Source organism: Microcaecilia unicolor, chromosome 4 (assembly GCF_901765095.1).
Source record: "Microcaecilia unicolor chromosome 4, aMicUni1.1, whole genome shotgun sequence".
NCBI classification, from domain to species: Eukaryota; Metazoa; Chordata; class Amphibia; order Gymnophiona; family Siphonopidae; genus Microcaecilia; species Microcaecilia unicolor.
Window position 1 is genome coordinate 27,186,615 of NC_044034.1, and position 17,428 is coordinate 27,204,042.

Here is a 17,428-nt window from a genome sequence, read left to right on the forward strand (position 1 = left end):
GGTAACTTCTGGAGCCATGTCTGCCTCCCTACTCCGTTCTCAGGGTGATAGAAGGGGGTGTTTAGAACACAGACTGTCCTTGGCTTTAGCAAGCCTGTCAGTGATTTTCCACAAGTTGAAGCTGGATCTTGCTGACACAGAGATGTTGCAGCAGCCATCTTATTATACCAAGATGTCATAGGCTTGTATAGGCCCAGACCAGCATAGGCTAGATCACAGGGAAATACCCCTACAGATTCCCCCCCTTGGAGATGGAATTTACTACAAAGGAGTAAAAGCCTTCTCCAACCTAACTAATAATACAGCTAGACGGGTTGACATCAAGACTCATGGTCAGGACCAAAAATTAAGAACTGTAAATGTCAGTAACTCAAAACTAACACTCTGGTAATGATAACTGGAAGCAAATAATTCAAATACTTTATGAAATCATAGCAATGTTCAAAAGTATAGCAAAACTAAATAGCAAATCACTGATACTAGAACAAACATAGGGTGTTAGCAGTTATGTCCTACCACATGAAAACATAATCAAAAATCAATTATCATACTATTATAAAATGCATGGCAAAGCATAAGCAAATCAGTCCTTAATATGATAGTAGACTAAAACTGTTGCATCGTGGAGAATTACTCATGGGTGACCTCCACAAAGTCTAACAAAGTCAATGATATGAGAGTCTTTAGACTGTAAAACGACATAATGTCCAAACCATAGTCAATAGGGTGGACCGTGATGAATAATGAGGTGTGAATGGACAACTTCTCACATCAAGAAGACATCAAACAGGAACAAAATGGTCCACGTAATGGTGATGATGAAGAAAGTCTTCAAACATAAGCATTGGACACAGTTCAAAAGAAAGTCAATGAAATGTCCCAAAAATAAACAAACACACATCCAAAACTTCACTGTCAGGAACACTGGATCGGTTGAAATAAAAATAAAACCAAACAAATTCCCCCCCAACAAGAAGAATGATTCTTGGCCAAAGAAAAACTCCAACAGTCATGACTAAACAATGGAAATCATGAGGAACAAGGGGAAGGGATGTTGAAAACCACCAATGGATTAGGAAGCAGGGCGTCAGGAACATCTTGTAGAATGACATCAGGAACAGGAACAGGATCAATCTGTTTGGCAACTGCACCGGATCTTCAAGGTTTTTGTTTTTTCTTTGTAGCTGAAAAACAAAAGAAGACGAAGCTATTCTGCTTCATGGTTAGTTTGTGTCATTTCAACAATGCATGTATCTGGAACCAAATGACTTGGATGACATGGTCTCAACTGATTGATGTGGACCCATTTAAGGTTATCTTCACCTTGAGAATTTTTCCTGAGGCGAATTTGGTAAGCCACAGGTGAAGCTTTTTCCACTATAGGGAAAGGACCATGCCAACTGGGTAGAAACTTCTTTTCTTTAACCTTATTTCTGGCAAAATTGAAATAGAATACCTTGTCGCCAATTTGGTACTCTTTGGAGGTAGTCCCTTGATCATAGTAGGCTTTTCTACCTCTAGCGCTACTTTCCAAGTTCTTCTGGGCAAAGGCAAAGGCACTTTGCAAATGTTGATGCAAATGGGTGACATACTCATGAGAGGAAGTAGCACTGGACAAGTTCACATCATTAGTCCTGTAAAGCAAATGAATTGGTAACATCATTTCCCTACCTGTCATCATCTCAAAAGGTGACACTCCTGTAGACCGATGGGGTGTGGCACGTATGGCCATGAGGACCAATGGTAACTTCATGTCCCAATCCTTACCTGAGGATGACACATACTTCTTCAGAATGGTGATGATGGTCCGATTAGCTCTTTCCACTTGTCCTGAGGACTGAGGTCGGTAGGCAATGTGCAGTTTACTCTTCACGCCTAGCATCTTCCACATGTGTTGGATCACCTCTGCGGTAAACTGAGATCCTTGGTCTGAGTCCACTCGCATGGGCAAACCCCACCGGCTGAACACATGATTCAGTAGTAAGGTAGCCGTAGTCTCGGCGGTGCAATTGGGTGCAGGTAGGCACTCCACCCACTTGGTGAACATGCAGGTGACAGTAAGCATGTACTTGTTGCCTCGGGTGGATCGAACCACAGGTCCAACCCAATCAATCTGGATATCTGACCAGGGCATAGCAATACCCTTCTTCCTGAGGGGTGCCCGATGGGATGGTGAAGATGGCTGGAAACGACAACAGGTCAGACAACCTCGAGTATACAGCTTCACATCCTGACGCATATGGGGCCAATAAGCCACTTGCTTCAAGGTCTCATAGGTAATGCCTTCTCCTCTATGTCCTGCACATGGTTCATCATGAGCATGTTGCAACATGATGCCACGATACGTCTGAGGCACAACCCATTGCTCAATGCCATGCTTACTCGTCCGAATAAGCAGGTCCTGGCGTATCTGGAACTTCTCTCTGGAGGTGTAGAGTACCCTCAGTTCCTCAGCTTGACACTCCTCTTCTGTCAATGGATGTTCTTGCGGATTCTGGATGTACTCATAAAATCTTCCAACCACCGGATCTGATTTCTGAGCCGTGACAAGATCAAAGGATGGGACTTCACTGCTCCACTGTACCATTGGAGTCTCACAGAGCTGTTTTGTTTGCTGTCGGGTAACAGCATGAACTTCCAAGGTATCAGGTTCTGAGAACCGCCATAGTTCTCCTGTGAGCGCACCTTCCTTCGCGAGTAGATCTGCCAGATCGTTCCCTATCTTGTCAGGACTGTCAACCTTTGCATGACCCTTTACCTTCTTCCAATAGATGGTCATGTCATGGTCCTGTACCAGTTGATCCAGGGCCAGAATCAAATTTCCATGATGTACCGGTTTTCCTTTCGAGTTTAGCATGTTGTTCTGCTTCCAGTTGGGTAGATGAGAGACAAAATTCTGCCTCACATAATCTGAGTCAGTGCATATGACCAATTCCCTAATTCCTTTCTGAACTGCAGACTGTACCGCCACCACGGCTGCCACTATCTCAGCATACTGGTTTGTTTGTGAACCCAAGCTGTGCTTCAAAGTCTCTTCAGGAAGGTTTGGGTTCCATACCACTCCCACACCTGCGACCAACTCATGGTCTGTGTCGTGGCGGTAGGCGCATCCATCCACATAGACCTTAGGCAAGGTTTCACAGATCTTCTCATCATACAGATGGTGCCGATGAGGTTCTTTCTCCTGCTCGGGAACCTCTGTTTCAGGAATACCTGCAAGGGCATCATGTCCTGCACAGTCATGCAGCTCAGCCATACCTTGGGCTACTACATTACGATGTTTCTGGGCATACCTTACCTCTAAAGGCCATCCTTGAAGAGCCAATGTCCAGGAGACTATCCTACTGTTGGACACTCGACCGGATTTGATTCGGTCGCTACCCAGGAAACTAACGATTTGATGACAAGTTTCTACGATTAGCTTCTCCCCTTGGATGTAACTCCGGAAATGTTGCAGAGCCCATACCGTGGTCCACAAGGATTTCTCACAGTCAGAATACTTCTTTTCCACATCCGATAGGCCTTTGCTAGCATAGGCCACAACCCGCTTATCAGAGTCATATTTCTGATACAGGACAGCACTCATGGAATGATTGGAGTATCCCAGGTCAACGTAGAATTCGCGACCCCCCTCAGGGTACGCGAGGCATGGAAAGCGGCTAAGCTGATCCTTCAGCTCCTGCATAGCAGATTCCTGCTGTGGACCCCACGTCCAGGGTGTATCTTTCTTCAATAGCTTGACCAAGGGTCGGGTGATCTCCGCATACTCGTCTATGAACTGTCTGGAATAATTGCATATTCCCAGAAAGGAACGAAGTTCTGTGAGATTGGTGGGATGTTTCAGCTGTTGTAAGGCCTGAACTCGCTTCTTCTGAGGTCGCAGACCATCAGCAGAAATTTCATACCCTAGGTAATTCAGAGATTTCTTGCACCATTGTCCTTTGGCTAGGGTCAATTTAGCTCCAGCATCTGTCAACTGTGTGAAGACATGCTCAATCTCTGCCAAGTGATCTTGAAAAGTAGGGCTTTTGATCAGAATATCATCCACATAGACCACAGTCCCTCGAGCTTCAGCATCTGGAAGTGCTTTGTGTAGGAAGATGTTGAATTCAGCCGGGGAGTTGAGAAAACCAAAGGGAGTTCTGTTCCACGTATACTGTTTCTTCCCAAACGTGAAGGCCAGTTTATATTGGTCATGTGGATGTACCGGTACGGTCCAAAACCCTGATGCTAAGTCTAGGCTGGTGAAATACTTAGCCCCTTTGATGGTAGCAAGACTCTGATCCAGTGGAGCCATTGGCCACCTGGACAGCGGTACTCGCTTATTCAGCTGACGGTAGTCCAGGGCAATTCTCCAGCTGTTGTTCTTTTTCAAGATGGGCCACAGAGGGGAGTTGTATGTGCTGTTGCATTGCCTAATGATGCCCCTGGCCTCCAAGGTATTGAGAATCTCTTGCACGGACTCATAGGAAGCTAATGGGATCTTATACTGGCGCACAAAAACAGGCTTACTACTTGGTTCCGTAGGCACTCTGGTGACGTGTAGGTCTGTAAGGCCACAGTCATATGAGTCCACAGCAAAAAGTTCCTTGTATTTGTACAGCAACTCAGTCAACTGCATCTTCTCTGTGTCAGTAGCACAAGCATCAGCCTGTTCCACTTGGTCTTTCACCATCGCGTCAAACTCTGAGAAAGGCTGGTTGGTTGGAATTTCCACCTGCTCTTCAATGTCCTCCTGCAGAGATGAAGTTTCAACCGCATTCACCACTCTAGACTTCTGGGGTAAAGACATCTTTCTGGACAAAATCAAGTAGTCGTCTTCCATCTGCACTTGCGAACCCGTTGCATCATATGGCCAAACAAACTCCAGCGAGATGAGGCCTCTGGGAGAGGTGAACAGACATTCAGGTGTCTCCCCCCCCTGGCAGGTGTTCCAAGAGGAAGGCAGCCTGCCAACAATGGGCAAACTTACCTCGACATCAGGAAAAGAGTCTCCCACTAGAAATCCAAAAGGGTCTCCTGCAGACACTTCCACTTCATCAAACTGTGGATTGGTGACTAACAGGTGAAAAGTCTCACCAATTACCTCTAACCATGGCAGAACACCGGTGGACAGCCCTAGGTCACGAAAATGAGCATGAGGGTTGAAGAACACCACTTTGTCCAACAGACGCTGTCCCTCGGCAAGACGGAGCTTGATGGAAAAGTCCCTCACTCTAGCTGGAATGGTCACATTTGTATCACAGACTACTTCACAGACCTGGGGTATGGTCTGTCCAGACTTCAAGCTAACAGGCGTTACTTCAGATTCCACTGGGCTGCCATCAAGTCTACTCCACAAGACCAGGTTCACCAGATCCACATAAACTCCCAGTCGCACAAGGCAATCGGAGCCCAGATATAAGGGCTGTGGTAGGCCTCTCACAACAGAGAAGTGGTGGGTGAACGACTTCTGTCCCACAGTCAAAGGAAGGCTACACAGTCCCACGAGTGTCTTGGCACCTTGTCCAGGTACCTGCACAGAAGTGGGCGAACACTTACTGAAGTGAAGTTGCACAGACTTGCGAAGACAATAAAACAGAGTGTCACTGATGAAGGAAACGTCACTAGGCAACAGCAACGTGGACTGGAGTGTTTGGATGTCAGCTATCTGGACAGGAATGGTGTAAGCATCATCCTTCTGTTGAATGTCCATCAACTTGCGAGGATGCGGTGAGTCTGGACTGGAAGTGGAAACAGAGGCCTCGTGGGCTATCTCGGCAGCAGCATCTGGGGAGTCACCGGTATGAGTCGAGTCAGTCAAAACAATTTCCAAATTGTCATCCTGGAGAACAATGTCAGCTATCCGGTCCGTTTGGACGCGGATAACTTCACCACGCTGTTCATCCCCCCCTGGTGCACCACACAACTGGAGCTCCCAGGTGTGAGGGTCTTCTGACTTCCGGAAATTCATTAGAATTGGGGAATCCCTAAGCCCCACGGAGCTGGAACCACTGACTCTGCTCATATGCTTTACTTTCCCATATGGGAGGGGACTTGCGACTTGGGCCCAGATGACTTCATGGCGATAATCCAGATCAGTCTGCAATCTCTTCAGAAGATCGTTCCCAATTAAGAATTCTTCACCAGCACCAGTAGTAATGATAGCAGGGTGTTTGACAAACAACTCGCCGAACTGCAAGGAAAGCCAAACCCGTCCCACAGTACCGATGCTTTGATTGCCATAGGCCACCAGTGACAAGTCACACGGGGTGACACGCAGCGCCTCCCCACCTCCCCCCAGAAAAGCCTCAAGTTTCTGAAACATGCCCTGGGTGATCAACGTCACCTCTGAGGCGGTATCCAGTAGACCCTGACAGGAAAATTTCTGTTGAATCAACAGAGCTAAGGTATATCTGTACCCTTTAGGAATAAGTTTACCAAGAAAATACCTGTTTTCCTCATTCGAGTCCTGTAAGAGAGGCCCTTTCGGGTTAGAGGGCTGGGCATCAGCATCGGTCACGGAGGACTCCTCACTGTTGGACGACAAAGCATTCACCTGAACTGTGGACATGATGGTTGGTGAAGGAGGGTCCGAGTCTAGTCATGCCAGGTCTTCCTCGCAAGAAACTGGATCTTCCAGTAATTCAACGGACTTGACACTCGGCCTAGGCCCTGTAATTGGCCCGGAAGATTTCTCTTTGGGCTTCTGAAAGTTGCCTCCTTTGTTCGGTGACGAGGATGGGTGGGGTGCGGCTGCAGGATTTGTTCGTTGAAGTTGCGCCATCAGTTGCTCAATCTGTGCTTGTTGGGTCTGGATCTTTTCCGCTGCCCACTGTCTCTTGTTAAAACGCTTCCTTTTCGGGTCCTGTTGTTGGCCCTCCGGCGCAGTCGGAGGCGTGGTGCCCTTTTGCTGGTAAGATTGGGTATTGCCAACCCGGGCGGGTGTAGAAGGACTTGACATCTTGTTTTCCAGAGAAAGCGTGGATGTAACAGCACAAACACTAGGTGGAGCCAATTTGCTGCGATTCTTAGGAACTACTTGGGTGGTCGCCGCATCAGGCTGCTCGCGACACATATCAAAAAGCTCCTCCGCCCGCTTTAGCAGAAGGGAAAAAGGTTCACTTTTCTTTCCTGCTAGAGACATTTTCACTTGATTGGGCAGACCTTTCACAAAAAGATTCCTAAATTCCCCAAACTCAAGCTCTTTGGCCTCTGGGTCCGCCCCCCCATCGAAAAATGTGCGCCTCAGGCGATAGGACCATTCATGTGGACTCTCATTCGGCCCGCAGCGCATATTATATGCTGCCCTTTTGGCCTCGGTGGGGTCCGCAAACAGTCCATACCGCTTTTTCAACGCTTGTTCCACGGTGGAGAAATCATTACTCTCAGCCAAAATTGCCTTTAAATACGTTTGGCACTCAGTCGCAAACGTCCACTGCAGCAAAGCTCTTTTATCTGAGTCGGCCTGAACCTGTAAGAAATTGAAAAGGTCATGCACGCTATCCAGATGTGCGTAGATTGTCACCTCAGAAGACTCTTTAAAAGGTGTAATCATCGCCCGAAGTGTTTTCATTACTTGTGAATACTGGTCCCTAGATAAAGGAATGACTTTGTGTGTCTGAGTGGAGTTCCGCTGCTCTCCAGTAGGGGACGTAAACAGTGGTGCTGTGGTGCTGCTGATGTCATCAAGAGGTGCCGTGAGCTGCGCCCTTCCTGGGCGGAGCATAGGCCCAATTGTACCGGTGCCCTCCTCAGGTGTCACAATAAGCTGTGACCTTCCTGGGCGGGGCCTAGGTGCAACTGTCCTGTTAACATCATCAATTTGCACAGTGTTCTGTGGCCTTACTGGGCGGAGCCTAGGCTCCTGCATGCTGTCGAAGGTCTCAGGAACTAGGCTACTGTACCGGGGTGGGGCTGTCAACTGACAAGGCTTAGACTCCAGCTCTCCTTCATTTCTCGGGGACCATTCAGGCAGTTTGAACTGTTCTAGCATAGGACTATTCTGTGATTCCATGGGTGTAGCAGTAGCCTCTTCCATAGAGTCATATACCTCCTGCTGGACCGTATCTAGTTCTGTCCTATACTGGGTTAATGCCTTTACACACATCTCTCTGTCCTGCCGAGCCTGTGACAACTGTAGTGAAAGCATATTATTCTTCTCCCATAACTCCACCCGTCCTTCTTCTGCCTTGTGCCAAGCCTGCCGGGCAGAGCTGACACTCCCTTTTTCCTGTTTCAACTCCCTACTCAAGGCCGTAATCCTATCCTCATATGTTTCTCTCACTTGCTCTTGCCGGGAGTGAAAGTGATCAGCTTCTTTCTTTCGCAAACTTAAAGTCTGCATCATCTCCTCCAATTGATAAGATTTAGAAGCAAGGGAATCGTTTTTCTGCCTCATATCTTTCTCCAAGGACTGGGCAGTCAGTTCCCAATGCTCTTTATCTTTCTCTAGGGCGGCACACTTTCCTTTCAACACTGCACAAGCGGAACATGGAACATTTCCCTGTGGACCTGCAGCACCCTCCCCTCCTCCAGCCGTTGCCTGAGAAGTGATGCTCTCTAACCTCAATTGTAAATCCAATCGTTCTGTTTTCAGAGCATTAACTTCATCACGCAGTTGTTGGAGTTCAGTTTGGAGGTCAAAGGTACTACAAGCTGCACTTTCGTTCTTAGCTAGTAGGGTACAGCCGAGCTCCACTAGTGCTGCCACAGTCAATCTATTTTTAACCTTCAACACTGCATGCAATATAAAATCATATGCCTTGTGACTTTCAGGCGAGTTTTTCCTAAACAATTTCAACAGAGAGTTTATAGAATACTCCGGTACTGCCTTATTAGACTGTCTTGCACTAATTAAAACTTCAAAAACAGTGACTTCTAGCGCGGAGAGCATATTGCTAGGTGACGTCATACTGAAGAACTGAAAGCTGCTAGCAAGTAACACAACTAGTACTGAAAAAAAAACCTTATCTCACTGCTAGGTCGTAAAGCTGGCAGAAGCAGCAGATTTACGACTACCAGTGTCTATAGCACGCTTCACAGACACTTTCCAGTGCACACACAGAGAGAGAAATTTAAAGTTCAGAACTATACAGCTAGGATTTCTTTCTTTCTACAGAAAAAAAACAAACGGATTCTTTCCTCAGCTCTTTGAGATCCCGCCACGAGCCCCCATTTGTAGGGTGAGATAAATAATACCTAGGGCAACAAGTACCCACAGATTACTTATACCAAGATTCCCTGATGCATAAGTCTGCCTAACAGACTCACTAGCTCTGTCTAGGGTGAGATACAGGAATCTTGCTTCTGGCACCTCTCCAGGTGTTTTGGTGTGTAGAGTGAAAAAGAAAGACACAGCTGATAGATATATATATTAGCTTTATTATGGATAAGAAAATAGAAATACTCTGCGCTAGCTTATGCAATAAAAATATCCCTTACTGATATGAGCACTACCAAAAATATATTGTCTAAACTACACTCTGATTATCCTGAGACTAAGTACAGTAATGATTAGAACAGTACAAATGATAACCTAATAATCCTTATGAAACTTATCACATCTTATGCAAAATACACATTAGCTGCTTTCCCTGACCAAGAGCTAACATAAACCAGTCGTACTTAGATAAAACCACTGCCTAACCCCAGACCAGGAAATATATCACTGTGATCTTACCACGCTGTCGTGATGACGGCTTCAGATAAGACCGGAGCAGAATCTCCCCAGACGCTATTTTAGCTGTCGGTGTCTTAGGTAGTGCAGGTCTTTATTAGCCCATGTAGGTTCCCGTCACTCCTTTGGTTATCAGAGCCAATATCTCTGCCACAGGTATTTGCACCAGGATGCAGGTCACGATGTTGGTATCATACAAAGTCTCTGGCTCCCCCCGAGCCTTGCTGGATCTCTCAGGTCCTCTTACCAGTTGCCCCTCTTCCAAGGGTCTCCGACTCACTTCTGTTCCCGCTTTCCCCGTCCCTCTCGGTCAGGTGACGGTAGAAACCAATCATGATCATGTCCAGTTCAGTACATGGGCAAGAAGAGTTCTTTGTTTTGTGACCTTGGAGAATGGTAACTTCTGGAGCCATGTCTGCCTCCCTACTCCGTTCTCAGGGTGATAGAAGGGGGTGTTTAGAACACAGACTGTCCTTGGCTTTAGCAAGCCTGTCAGTGATTTTCCACAAGTTGAAGCTGGATCTTGCTGACACAGAGATGTTGCAGCAGCCATCTTATTATACCAAGATGTCATAGGCTTGTATAGGCCCAGACCAGCATAGGCTAGATCACAGGGAAATACCCCTACACCTCCCACGACCAAATGCCTTGGATTGGTTCATTTTTGAGATGGGCGCCATCAGTTTTCATTATGGCTGAAAACCGATGGCGCCCATCTCTAATGTTGACCTAAATGTTTAGATTTGGGCGCCCCCAACCGTATTCTCGAAACAAAAGATGGATGCCTATCTCGTTCGAAAATACGGTTGGCCCCGCCCCTTCGCGGCGCCATCCTCAAAGATGGGCGTCCCCGTTCGAAAATGCCTCCTCTAAGTGTAATAATGTGAATTATAAGTTCTTACCACTGATAACTGTGATTGAAACCAGTCTTCTGCAATAAAAAGGGTATAAATTATGCAATGCCATGTTTCTTGAAATGTAACCTACAAAGTAATGGCAATAATTCAGAATTATTGTGTAAAATAAGTTAACCACAGGGGCTCATTGTCGGAACAGAAAAAAATCCCAAAAATGGCACAAAGTGGCAAATGAACCTTTTTTTTTTTTTTTGCCAAAACGTCCAAATTGCTATTTTTGAAACCAATTTTTGAGACTGTTTTCTATGCAGTACGTGCAGATCACAAGGGAGTGTGTTGGGGGTGGGACTTGGGGTGTAAAGTCAATATCCTGGCTGTTGAACCTCTGTGACATCCTCGGTAAGAAAAACCGCTGAGCTGCAAACAGCTTTTTTGCCGTAACACAAGAGATCAACCTGACCCCTGATGCAGGCCTTTGTGCCGAAACATGGCTGTGTCGGTCACTTTTATGCTATTTATGTTAAAGAATTCTTGACATCCTCCTTGAATCCACCTCACTTCTTTGTCACTCACTCGTAGGCTGAAGACGTGACAACAGCCAGGTTTTGGCTATAAGCCTGCATCAAGGGTTATATACTGTCAAATAGATGACAAATATATATGCATATTCTATGAAGCTTACATGATTTGAAAGAAATGCTAGAGCTTTCTCTACTTAGTCTAAAACTTCCCTATGTGTTTTCTGATATATTTGTCTCTGAGCACAGGAGAACTGGTCTGATAAATCACTCCAGACCTTCAATTTAGGAAAACCCAAAGCTTTGTACACGCTTCCATGCGTCTTTCCTCACAGGTAGATTATGTCCAATACTCAATAGCTGCTCCTTTTCCATGTGACTTTCACCCTTGAGAGATCACTATCTGTAGTAACAATCCATTTACTTTCCCCTACAGGAAGGAGATAAGACTCAAATGCTTGCTTTTTTTTTTCTTTACCCGTAGCCCAGTTTTGTTTTGTTTTTTGTTACATTTGTACCCCGCGCTTTCCCACTCATGGCAGGCTCAATGCGGCTTACATGGGGCAATGGAGGGTTAAGTGACTTGCCCAGAGTCACAAGGAGCTGCCTGTGCCTGAAGTGGGAATCGAACTCAGTTCCTCAGTTCCCCAGGACCAAAGTCCACCACCCTAACCACTAGGCCACTCCTCCGCTCCCAGTTTTGAAACTGGGAGGCTTATTCTCTTGGAATTTCACCAGGGGCAGAAGCAAGTGGGGTTCGCTCCTGTCCCACTTATCCGCTGGATGACCATGGAAGATAAGTCAGGCCCAGGGACATACTGGGATTGAGGGAGGGCAGGAGGGGGTTTTGAACATGGAGGGGGGAGGCTTCCATTGCTGGGGGGCTGGTGGCAGAAGGAGGATCGGATTCAGGAGAGATCGGATTGGGGGAGGGCTGGGGGTTAGCAAATATCCCTTTATGCGGGTCCTGGTTAAACATTAGCCGATACCTGCATAACTGCCGGTTGCCATCACATGCCCAGACAACCCCAGATATTCGAGGCCAATGCCCGGACATGGCCTGGCATTGAATATTTATTTATTTAACACATTTATATCCCACATTTTCCTACTTGGTTGCAGGCTCAATGTGGCTTACACAATACCGTAGCGGTAGGCTCCGGCTCAATAATACAAATACATAGCATAGTCGTAAGCATGTAAGAACATAAGTATAAGGCAACAAAGAAATAAAGAGGGATTGGTGATAGAAGTCTAGTACGGTCCGTGTTTTGCTGTATCGCGGGAAGTAGGAAGTTAATTTGGGTCAGGGAGATAGACCTTCTTAAACAAGTTGGTTTTCAGTAGTTTCCTGAAGTTAAGATGGTTGTGGATAGATCTCACCAGTGCCGTAGCGAGGGTGCCTGACACCCGGGGCGAGTCACCGCTGCGCACCCCCCCCCCCCCCGGGTGCAGAGCAAGGCGCACCCTCCTCCAAAGCGCACCCCCCCCCCGAAACGCACCCTACCTTTCAGCGGGGGGCAGGCGGGAGGGCCGATCCGCCCCCAGTGCACGTCACTGGGAGCTGCGTCGGCTCTGCTGCTTCCCTGCTTTCTCTGCCCCAGAACAGGAAGTAACCTGTTCCGGGGCAGAAAGAGCAGGGAACCAGCGAGCCGACACCCCCCCCCCCCCAGCGCGTGCACCCAGGGCGGACCACCCCCCCGCCCCCCCCCCCCCCCCCCTTCCTATGCCACTGGATCTCACGGTTTTGGGCAAAGCGTTCCACAGTTGTGTACTTATGTACGAAAAGCTGGATGCATAAGTTGATTTGTATCTAAGCCCATTGCAATCTGGGTCAAATTTAGCTGATGATGGTCAACACTTAAAAAAAGAAATCCACCAACCATTGCCAGCTGAATATCGGAGGACGATATCATAGTTGAAATGTAATCATTTTAAAATTTACAAATAAAAATGCAATACAAACCATTATACGTCAAGAAAGAAAATGGGGGAAAAAAAACCTAAGAAGAAAAAAAGGCAACTCTAGTGAGCACCGTAAATAGCGCTAGCTCACATTATAGTTTTTATTTATTTTTTTAATATTATGTCCGTGTCCAGTATGAAAGCAAATATGAGTTAGGCCATGACAACTTTCACTAAAGGCAGATATATAATGTCTGTTCACTGTAGGTAGAACTTGGCTGGGACTTTGTTCTTCAGAACGCATTTAGAGAGAGAGCACTCATTGTTTCATTACAGTACACTCTTAATGAAGCACATCACGTGAGAGTGTGTCCCTGCACTCAAAAACAGTTTTAAAGTAGAGATAATGACTCATTGTTTATATTTCAGGAGGGATCTTGCCTTGGGTTGGGCGATTGTAGAGGACATTGTCATTTAATATACAAACAGAGATTATTAGCCTTGGTTTCTTTATGTACTCTTGATCTCTGTCTGTTTGTCCTACAAGCTGAAGTACTGCAGGTCCTCCTTAATCTCTAGATTTACCCTTTCATTGCCATTGCTATGAATAAGTAGACATGAATCACATGGTTTACTTTTTCCAAAAGCATAAGGACTAGGAGGGTAGTTAGTGGGGTTCCTAGGGTAGTTAGTGGGGTTCCTCAGGGGTCTGTGCTAGGACCGCTGCTTTTTAATATATTTATAAATGATTTAGAGATGGGAGTAACTAGCGAGGTAATTAAATTTGCTGATGACACAAAGTTATTCAAAGCCGTTAACTCGCGACAGGATTGTGAAAAATTACAAGAGGACCTTACGAGACTGGGAGACTGGGCGGCTAAATGGCTGATGACGTTTAATGTGAGCAAGTGCAAGATGATGCATGTGGGAAAAAAGAACCCGAATTATAGCTACGTCATGCAAGGTTCCACGTTAGGAGTTACGGACCAAGAAGGGATCTGGGTGTTGTCGTCGATAACACGCTGAAACCTTCTGCTCAGTGTGCTGCTGCGGCTAGGAAAGCGAATAGAATGTTGGGTATTATTAGGAAAGGTATGGAAAACAGGTGTGAGGATGTTATAATGCCGTTGTATCGCTCCATGGTGCGACCGCACCTTGAGTATTGTGTTCAATTCTGGTCGCCGCATCTCAAGAAAGATATAGTAGAATTGGAAAAGGTGCAGCGAAGGGCAACTAAAATGATAGCGCGGATGGGACAACTTCCCTATGAAGAAAGACTAAGGACGCTAGGGCTATTCAGCTTGGAGAAGAGACAGCTCAGGGGGAGACATGATAGAGGTATATAAAATAATGAGTGGAGTAGAACAGGTGGATGTGAAGCGTCTGTTCACGCTTTCCAAAAATACTAGGACTAGGGGGCATGCGATTAAACTACAGTGTAGTAAATTTAAAACAAATCGGAGAAAGTTTTTCTTCACCCAACGTGTAATTAAACTCTGGAATTCATTGCCGGAAAATGTGGTGAAGGCGGTTAGCTTAGCAGAGTTTAAAAAGGGGTTTCCTAAAGGACAAGTCCATAAACCGCTACTAAACGGACTTGGAAAAATCCAAAATCCCAGGAATAACATGTATAGAATGTTTGTACGTTTGGGAAGCTTGCCAGGTGCCCTTGGCCTGGATTGGCCGCTGTCGTGGACAAGATGCTGGGCTCGATGGACCCTTGGTCTTTTCCCAGTATGGCATTACTTATGTACTTATGAGGCACGCAATGGAGCTGCTAAGTAGTACATTTAGAAGAAACTGAAGAAAATATTTCTTCACTCGACAAATTTGTTGCTAGAGAATGTGGTAAAAGTGGTTAGCTAGAGCCCAGTACCAAGGAACACATTTGATGGTCCTGTAGAAAGGTGATGGCCTTTTGGAGATCGGTACAGGCCTGCCTCCAACGTTGGCTTGGACATGCCATTCCCTGGGTACCTGGCATTTTTCTATTTAACAGACCTATTCCAGGGGTCCAGCGCTGTGGTAGGCTGTTTACATGGTAGTGCTTTAATGCTGCTGTCCCAATGATAGCCCGGGCCTAGAAATATTCTGGTTGTCCTGTATTGTCTAAATGGTATAACAAGCTGTGGTAAATTTGTAAGATGGGGAGGCTGTTGACTGATCAGCGATGGACAATGCCTCAATGGAAGCGTGTATGGGCCTCTTTGCTTGCTTCTATGTCTTAGGGGGGTGGATTTGGTCTGTATGTGGATACATTTTTTTAATTGTCTTTGGTGATATGGATGGAGGGCTGGGTGGGTTGGGGGGGTCTCAGGTTTCGGAGGAATTTGGGGGTAAAATTGCTGTAAAAATTGAAGGTTCTTTCTGTAGGTTTTTCATGTCTTGTAGGACTTTTTCCTTGATGTTGTTGCAGCTATTGGTCTGTTTGTTGTACTTTTTCAAGTTGTCTCCCATATTTTCAATAAAGTTACCTTGTTAAAAAAAAAATAGCAGAAGATCCTGGAAGAAAAGTCCATTGTCCATTATTAAGGTGGAATTGGGGAACATCCACTGCTTATTCCTGGGATAAGCAGAATTGACTCTATTCACACTTTTTGGACCTTGCCAGTTACTTGTGACTTAGACTGGCCACTGTTGGAAGCAGGTTGCTGGGCTTGATGGACCTTTGCTCTGTTCCAAGTATGGCAATTTCTTATGTACTTATGTTCTGTATTACCTTGACTTTCACTAACATTTTTGCTCTCGCGGACTCTGTCTGCTCTTCCTCCCTCCTCCTATGAATTTAGCATCTGTCCCTATCCATGACATAGCCATGAGTGGGCAGCGGCTTATCCAGTTAGGGTTCATGCCTACCCAGCAGTGATGTGTTCTTGAGGTAGCTGGTGAGGATCCCTAAGCTCCACCTGCTGAAGACCTATTATAACTCTGCTGCCAGGCATGACAGCTCTCTTAGCCACCGATGCTGACACCTACACATGCTTACTTTTTTGTATGCACCTAAAACTGCCCATGCACTGAAAACCGAGCATGTGCAGTGGGTTGGCGGCTCAAAGAGCTGCTGCAAACTTCCAAGATGGCATCTTTTGGGGAGATCTTCAGCTGGTGGGACTTGGGAATCTTCACCAACTCAGGTATATTTATTTTTTGAGTTGGGGGCACTGGGGTAGGATGGAGAGGACATTTCATGCCCACCCACTCTTAGGGCTACCCAAAATCTGCTGTTTGGCTATTCCACTGCTCCCTCCCCTAGCTGTGTGTCCAGCTTATCTCCCTTCCCCTCCTTCACTGCAGATCCAGCATCTCTCCCACCTCCCCCTCCCCTTTGGGTTTGGCATCTTTTCCTCCCACCAACCACAGGTTTGGCACCTCCAAACTTGCCATAGGTTGTTGGCAGCAGCAGTGCGGAAGAGCAGCTGTTTCCCTCTCTTATCCTACCCACAGGAAGTTGACGTTGCAACTGCTACTGTTGGCAACCCACAGTGAGTTTAAGATGCTGGAGCTGAGGAAGTTGGGGGGGAGAAGAAAGGGAGAGAGAGCTGTTGGACTTCAGGGGCAGGGAGCTTGAGAGAACCAGTTTAACTGTGGGCGACCCTGGTCTCTTTGCTGGTCCCATTCAATGGTAACGAGACCTTTCCATGTTTTTGGACCACTGTTATGTAGCTCTGACCTCCAAATGCTGCCATCTTTATCTGGGTGGGTGCCCACCTATGTAATAGTGATCATCACGATATGGTTTGATATAAGGGTAAAGGTGGAGTGCAGACACACAAAATTCAAAGTACAGTGTTGACATTGTAAATAGTATACTATGCCATACTTTGTATTGTTATTTGAATATTTTTACTGTTGTAATTGCCTACTACTCATGTTTGATCCATTCTTACTGTACACTGCTTTGAGTGAATTCCTTCAAAAAGGCGGTAAATAAATCCTAATAAATAAGTTCAGTCCCAACCTGGATGGGAAAGCCAGTGCAGTTGACGTAGGTATGGGGTGCCATGACCCTATTATCAGTTTCGCAGCAATATTTTGCACAACCAGCAGTCTCTTTAATTGTTTCACTGGTAATCCCAATAGCACTATCCTATATAATAATTCTCACCTCCAACGTTCTGATGCTGCCTGGGACCGTGGCTTCTGCCAGAGGTGGTCTGCTACCTGCGGTAGATAACACTGACGTCATACATCCCTTCGAGTCTGCTGCTTTCCCTTCTCTTCACTCTGAACTCTGACTCTGGTTCCGCCCTTGCCGAAACAGGAAATGAGGGCGGGACCAGAGCTCAGAGCGAAGAGAAGGAAAGGCAGTAGACTCGCTGATCCTGCTCGCTCTTCAATGCTGCCGACGGGACCCCGGTAAGAGAGGGGGAGAGGGGGGTTGGCGATTTTAGAGGGGGGGGGACTGGCACTCGGAGGGAGGACAGAGCGAAGGAGAATGACAGAGGGAGGGAGGGGTAGGGTTACCATATGGCTCCAGAAAAAGGAGGACG

The 17,428-nt window shown here is 46.5% G+C and overlaps 1 protein-coding gene across 2 annotated transcripts in view; it reads left to right on the plus strand.

Annotated features, from left to right (window-relative positions):
* Positions 1-17,428, plus strand: part of CAPN5 (calpain 5) — a 252,563-nt gene that overhangs the window by 147,036 nt on the left and 88,099 nt on the right. The window lies entirely within an intron of this gene.